The sequence below is a fragment of the Macaca mulatta genome, chromosome 4 (genome assembly GCF_049350105.2).
Source record: "Macaca mulatta isolate MMU2019108-1 chromosome 4, T2T-MMU8v2.0, whole genome shotgun sequence".
In the NCBI taxonomy this organism is placed as follows: Eukaryota; Metazoa; Chordata; class Mammalia; order Primates; family Cercopithecidae; genus Macaca; species Macaca mulatta.
In genome coordinates, this window is record NC_133409.1 from 148,399,318 (window position 1) to 148,406,237 (window position 6,920).

Here is a 6,920-nt window from a genome sequence, read left to right on the forward strand (position 1 = left end):
AATGGAAAGGATCTTGGAGGTCTCCCTAACACTTCTAAATACTGAAAGGTTGGATCAACTGCAACGAGAGAGAGCCAACTACGCTGAAGAACTTGTCATCGCCTCCTGAGAGCTGCCTGAATTGGAGCTGCAGGTCCCAGGAAGTAGTGGCTCCTCTTCAGAAGCTGGGTCTGCAAGCCCGTGCAAATGTGAGTTGTCCGGTTCCCTTCCTGCACTGGTGGAAGCTGCTAGAGGGCAGACACTACGCATCTTGATTCTTTTCTGTCAACTTTCAGCTGTCAGCTCTGATGTTTCCTCATCCAACGGCTGCTTATGGAAGCCCCCCAGCTGCCGGGCCAGTCGCCAGCCGTCTGAGGTGTCGACAGAGAAAGAGAAAGACCAGGAAACCATTTCTAACATAGTTGGCCCAGAGCAGAGAGTGAATCGCCAGAAACAGCCTGGAAGAGGCTATAAAACGAAAATAAAACAGGATGGTAATTTATGATGAGCAGTAAAAAGGCCTGGGAAGCTGAGCAGCCAGTGAAGGTTCATTTCCCTCTACTCTGTGGATCTTTAACCATGCTGAGCATTTCCCTGTCCAGCCTGGCAGCCCCTCAAATTTGGAAAGCCCTCTGTCCCCCACATGAAGGTGAGAAAGTAAGGCTGTCTTGGCAGCCCTTGCTTCGCTGGTTCTCCTCTGCCAAAGCACCTGCCCACAGGGCCTCAAAACCCTTACGATAAAATTCATTTCCATTGTGCAACACCATGAAGATGGTGAGGCACATTCCCACCCATTATCTCATTTGATCCTTACAGAAATTCTAGGAGGGGCTTTTATTTTTTTTAAGAGACGGAGGCTTGCTTTGTCATCAGGCTGGAGTGCAGTGGTGCCATCTTGGCTCACTGCAACTTCCGCCTCCCAGGTTCAAGCAATTCCCCTGCCTCAGCCTCCTAAGTAGCTGGGACTACAGGTGTGTGCCACCATGCCCAGCTGATTTTGGGAGGGGCCTTTTATGAAGATATAAGGGTACTGAAAATCACTCACAGCAAATCAAAGACCCAAGACCTGACAAACCCCAGACCTGGACTCAGGACAACCTATTTCAAGATCAAAGTCTTTCTCAAACCCACCCCATGAGCCTTGCTAGGAGCAGAAGACTTTAAAATTTAAGACATAAGTGTAGGCTGTTCCCCTGCTTCTACACTCCTCCCATCCAGGAAGCCCCAAAGGCTGGAGCCCAGGTGTGGGACAAAGGGCACCCACAGAGAGCCTAAGGACCCTCAAGGCGGAGTGGGCCAACTTGAGAGGGAGGCCAGCAAACCTCTCTGATGTCAGAGCCTTCAGGCAGTGATTAGAGCAGGCTACCTCTCTGCCTCTCCCTGGCCCTATCAGGGTGGTCACCCATGAGTCACTGAAGTTTGTGGAGCCCATGGGCTGTCCCTGCTCTGAGGAGCCCAGCTGGGTCTCCACAAGGCCTGGCCAGGTATCCCAAAGGGCTAAGCCAGCCTCTTCCCCCCCTTACTGGCAGGTGTGAATTGTTCCTAGTGGCCCAGACTTCTCGACCTCTTGTTCTGTGCAGGGTGGGTGGTGTGCCCCCTCAAGCTCCCAGTTTACAAAGTTCAAAAGTGAGGGCATGTAGCAACTGGTGAGAGAGCTCCCATCACATCCTTCCAAGCTGGGTTTAGAAGGTGCCTGAATGAGGAGGGAGGTGCCTGGAAGCAGAGCGGCTCTGGACACCCTCATATTCGTGTGGCTCTTCCTTGGGTTGACCTGGGGGTCTTCCTGTGGGACTGTCCCTCTGTGGAGTAAGAGGGAAGAGGGTCAGAGCTGCGAGCTCTGGGGTGGAGTCCAGTGCCGGTCCTACAATTGACTCATCATGTGTCCCCAGAGAAGTCACCTCTCTTGAGATCCAGTCACCTCTACTTGTCCATTTTATAGCACCCTTGGAAAGCTCCAATGAGATAATGGGTACGGAAGGACCTGGTAAATAAATCAAGTGTCCCTGAGTTATAGGGTGCTATAACTTATCATTGGCTGAGCAAGGAGGTCACCAACAGGCCCATCCCAGCCACTATCCATCTTGGGGCTATTTATGGCAAGTCCCCAGGTCTGCTACTGCCATCGTGTCCTCAGCACATCAGGGCTTGCATGTTCACATACTCCTCCCTGTGTGCAAGCCTGAAACTCAGGGAAAGCAAATGCAACTCCACATCAGGCCAAGGTGGAGGACCCGAGGGTCACTGATCCTGAATATTCCCAAGCCCACTCCCTACCCCCACAGACATCCTTTCTTTTTCACTCATCCTCTCCCCATGATTCCTCAGAGGAAGGAGGAGGCCACCCAGCTCAGAGCCCTGTGCTGCTCTCTGCTCATCTACCTGAAGCTCAAACTGTCCTGATCTCCATTGCTTTTCAAGAACAGGTGTCAGCAAAAACCTCAGGCATTCTCAGCAGAGGGCCTGAGAGCCATGGTCCCTAATTGAGGCTGCTCACTGGACACTGACTTACAGGTCTGAAGACCTCAAGACCCAGAAGACCACTTCTGGTTACAAGGCTGGGCAGCAGCTGCCCTAAGCCTCTCTTTGGTGTTAATTTCCTAATCTGCCCCCAAGAACCCCAGATTCTTCTTAGGGCAGATTCCCTTGGCTGTTCCTTTTATTTAACCCGGAGTATCCCTTGGGTCACTTGATACTTGAGAGGAGAATTCTTTGTTAAGCTAGAGCACAGATGTTCAAAAGTGAGTTTTCAGAGACATGGATGCCACCACCAGGATCTTAGAGGATGGCCTTCCCTTGCTCCCCAAATGCCCAAATTCTGAACTCTTGGGTGTCCAACCCCACCCAGCCAGTCTCCAAAAACTGCTTCTCCTTCCTCTCTCTTGCTCTACAACACCTCCTGGCCCTAACAATGCCACTATTCCTTGAGTGGTTTGACGCAAGTGAAGTAACAGATATAAAACAATTGAGTTTGAAGTAATCGACGCAAGAATTTGGACTCTGGAGAACTTCCCAGAGGAATGAAAATCAGCAATGTGGTGGCCTCTTTGGAAAAGACCTGCCGTGATGAACAAACCCTAACAATGCTAAGCAGGTCTGTCTGCTCCCTCCAATTCCTTTTAAAAAACACTATCAAAGAATGTGTGACAGAGAATCCACCCAGACCTGATGATCTGCACCTCTTCGGAGGAGCTGTGCCATAGAAACTGGGAAACTGCTGGCCGGGCGCGGTGGCTCATGCCTGTAATCCTAACATTTTAGGAGGCTGAGGCGGAGAGATCACCTGAGGTCAGGAGTTCGAGACCAGCCTGGCCAATATGGCAAAACACTGTCTCTACTAAAAATACAAAAATTAGCTGGGCGTGGTGGCGCATGCCTGTAATCCCAGCTACTCAGGAGGCTGAAGCAGGAGAATCACTTGAACCCAGGTGGCAGAGGTTGCAGTGAGCTGAAATCATGCCATTGCACTCCAACCTGGGCTACAGAGCGAGACTCTGTCTCAAAAAAAAAAACAAACACAAAAAACACACACAAAAAAACACCTGCAAACTGTTACTTCTTGGTCTGGGCGTATTCTCCCAGATTCCCTAAAGGAAAGGATAGAAGTTTCTGTGACCCAGAGTCCAGAACTGAGCATCGTGGAGCCCCTGCCAGAGGGTGCTGGCATCCTGCTAAGCATTCCTCTCCACCCCCCTCCCCAAAGTTCTGCAAAGGAGACCTCATTCAGGTGCTCCCACGCTGGCTGTGGGCGCCAGGCTGATGGCCCTCCAGAACGGATGCCTTTGGAGGTTTACTGAGGCTGACTGAAGCCAGAGTTAGTTCCCATCACTTGTCTCGACATGGATAGTTGGACTGCTGCCCTTGCTTAGGGGCCTTTCATTCTTCACTGGAATCCAAGTTACACTTCCGCTTCTTCACTAGTTGGCTGCTGCATATCTAAGCTGCTCAGAGTTCAGCCACGGCAGTTCCTTGGGCACTTGTGGGTGCTTGTGGCTCAAAGGCACCATGCTTGGCTCAGGGGCTCCCACTCCCAGTACTTAGGGAGCACCAAGAAAGGAATGGCTAGGAATCCCACCCACAGTGTTCCTGTAAGGCCAACATAGAAAAGTCTGCCTTCAGTTGAGCCAGCTCGTCAGTCCTAGAATGAAGGCAGAACTCAGCCTAGGCCAATCTGAGGGAAGGTATTTTTTTCAAATTAAAAAAAATTTTTTTTTGAGATGGAGTCTCACTCTGTCACACTAGCTGGAGTGCAGTGGTGCAATCTCGGCTCATTGCAACCTCTGCCTCCTGGGTTCAAGCAATTCTCCTGCCTCAGCCTCCCATGATGGTGATTCTTAATTAGCAGGGCCTGAAGTAATGAGTCTCTCTCCCTTCTTTAACAATGCAGTTGAGAGGCTCCCAGGAGCACGGATCCCAATGGGGCTGTCTGGCTTTTTTCTTGCAGAGTCCATTTATCCCCTGCCCCTGTTCCCCTCAACCTCCCTCTGTTTATGTTCGAGCTGACGTTTCTATTGATGTATTGATCTCTGCTAGCTGAGGAACATTTCTGCTGAACACGCTCACTGCTCAGTTGGGGGGCCAGAGGGGCAGGCTCTGCAGGGGGTGCCAGGGACAGCAGCCTCAAGTCTGGCCTAGGGTGGGGAAGGGTACCTGGGATGGAGATGTTGATGGGAAACAGGGAAATGATTGCTTGTAAAGACAAAAGGGGGCAAAGGAGAGAACTATGATCAACAGCTGTGGCCTCCCATGGATGCCCTGGGGCACGGGGCCTCGTGTGGCATGGAGACGGATTGGCCTGGAATCGTTTTACTCCACTTCACTTTTGAGTGGATGCGGATCAGTCTTCCTACCTGCCTAGGGAAGCTTTTTTCTCCTTACTCTTCATCCGTGGTTAAGAGACTCAAAATAACATGGGAATGTGTATTAAAACCTGTCAACTGCCAAAGGAATCAATGTGAGGTAGGATGCCTTGTTGCCACTACCTGAGGACCTGTGAGGTTTTTAGCTGACTGTGATCTGAGAGCATAGTTCTCCCTTTAGCATCTGAATTGTTTGAAATGCTTGTTCTCCGGTGCCGTAAAGAAATAGCACTTGAGGCCGGGTGCGGTGGCTCAAGCCTGTATTCCCAACACTTTGGGAGGCCGAGACGGGTGGATCACGAGGTCAGGAGATCGAGACCATCCTGGCTAACACGGTGAAACCCCGTCTCTACTAAAAAATACAAAAAACTAGCCGGGTGAGGTGGCGGGTGCCTGTAGTCCCAGCTACTCAGGAGGCTGAGGCAGGAGAATGGCGTAAACCCGGGAGGCGGAGCTTGCAGTGAGCTGAGATCCGGCCACTGCACTCCAGCCTGGGCAACAGAGTGAGACTCCGTCTCAAAAAAAAAAAAAAAGAAAAGAAAAAAAGAAATAGCACTTGAACATAAATTTATTTATCAAGGCCATTTTTCCTTCCTGCAGAAAGGGTACACTCGCCAGCAGTTTTGCCACGAAAGTACACCAAACAAAGGAGACAGGGTCATTCATAACCTGACGTGTCCACCCTACTGCTGTGTTCAGTTTCCATTGGCTGGAACGGGACCTCACATTCTGTATTTGTCCAGATTGGCTAGCAACTTAGAACTTTTTAAAAGAGGCAAAGGTAGAGGAGAACAAAGGAAGGAGGAAGTAACTTGTGGAATGCTGAGAAAGGTAAAAACACCTTCAAATAAGGAAGGGGAACAGGCCATGACCTAATGCTTGCTTGGACCAGTATAAGCAACCCAGGGCAAATATTTAGGCTAAACTGTGGGAGCTAAGAACATAAAATACGTTGATTTCTTTATTACGGCTAGCAGATATTTAAGAATGTTAGCACAGGTCTTTGAATAAATTTTGCTTCTAAGAGAAGTTACTATTTATTCCTAATTAGACAGGGAGGAAAGTGTTTGAAGAGGAACCTCTACTTTACTTTTTACAGGGACCCAGACAGGTCGGCAGCGACAGGCTCACAAAGAGGGCCCATCTGCTGTCCAGAAGAGACATGCTTGTCTCAGCTCGACAAAGCAGTTCCATTGCCACACTCTCACTGCTGGAGCTCCCGCCTATCCTCCACCCCGTGGAATTTGGGGTGATCCTGGCAATCTCTCATTTTTGCAAAATCCCAACAGGCATTTAACCAAAGGCAGATTCAGGCTGTGGGTAGGGGAGAGTAGGGCACACAAAAGAGGGCAGCTTCCTTGTCTTCAATGTCACACGCCTCCCATGAAGAGACCACCAAACAGGCTTTGTGTGAGCAATAAAGCTTTTTAATCACCTGGGTGCAGGCGGGCAGAGTCCGAAAAGAGTCAGCAAAAGGGTGGTGGGATTATCATTAGTTCTTCTACGTTTGGAATAGGTGGTGGAGTTAGGAGCAATTTTTTGTGGGCAGGGGGTGGATCTTACAAAGTACATTCTCAAGGGTGGGGAGAATATTACAAAGTACCTTCTTAAGGGTAGGGAAGGATATTACAAAGTACCTTCTCAAGGGTGGGGAGGGTGTATTGTCACAAAGTCAACTGATCAGTTAGGGTGGGGCAGGAACAAATCACAATGGTGGAATGTCATCAGTCAAGGCAGGAACTGGCTATTTTCACTTCTTTTGTGGATCTTCAGTTGCTTCAGGCCATCTGGATGTATACGTGCAAATCACAGGGCATATGATGGCTTAGCTTGGGCTCAGAAGCCTGACATTTAACTTGCCTTGCTCCCTTGAAACATTTCCTTGTTTTGACTTCTCGCTCCAGGTACCTGCTCACAGAGCCCCTGCCCTCAACACTGTGGTCTTTCCACTCAAGGAAGCCTCAGTTGGCTTTTTGTGGGGTGGTAAGACATTGCTTGGTCATGACGTGAAATGCAATGAGACATCACCTTAATTCAGACTCAACACCATCTGGTAGCCTGGTACATTCACACACATAACCTGGG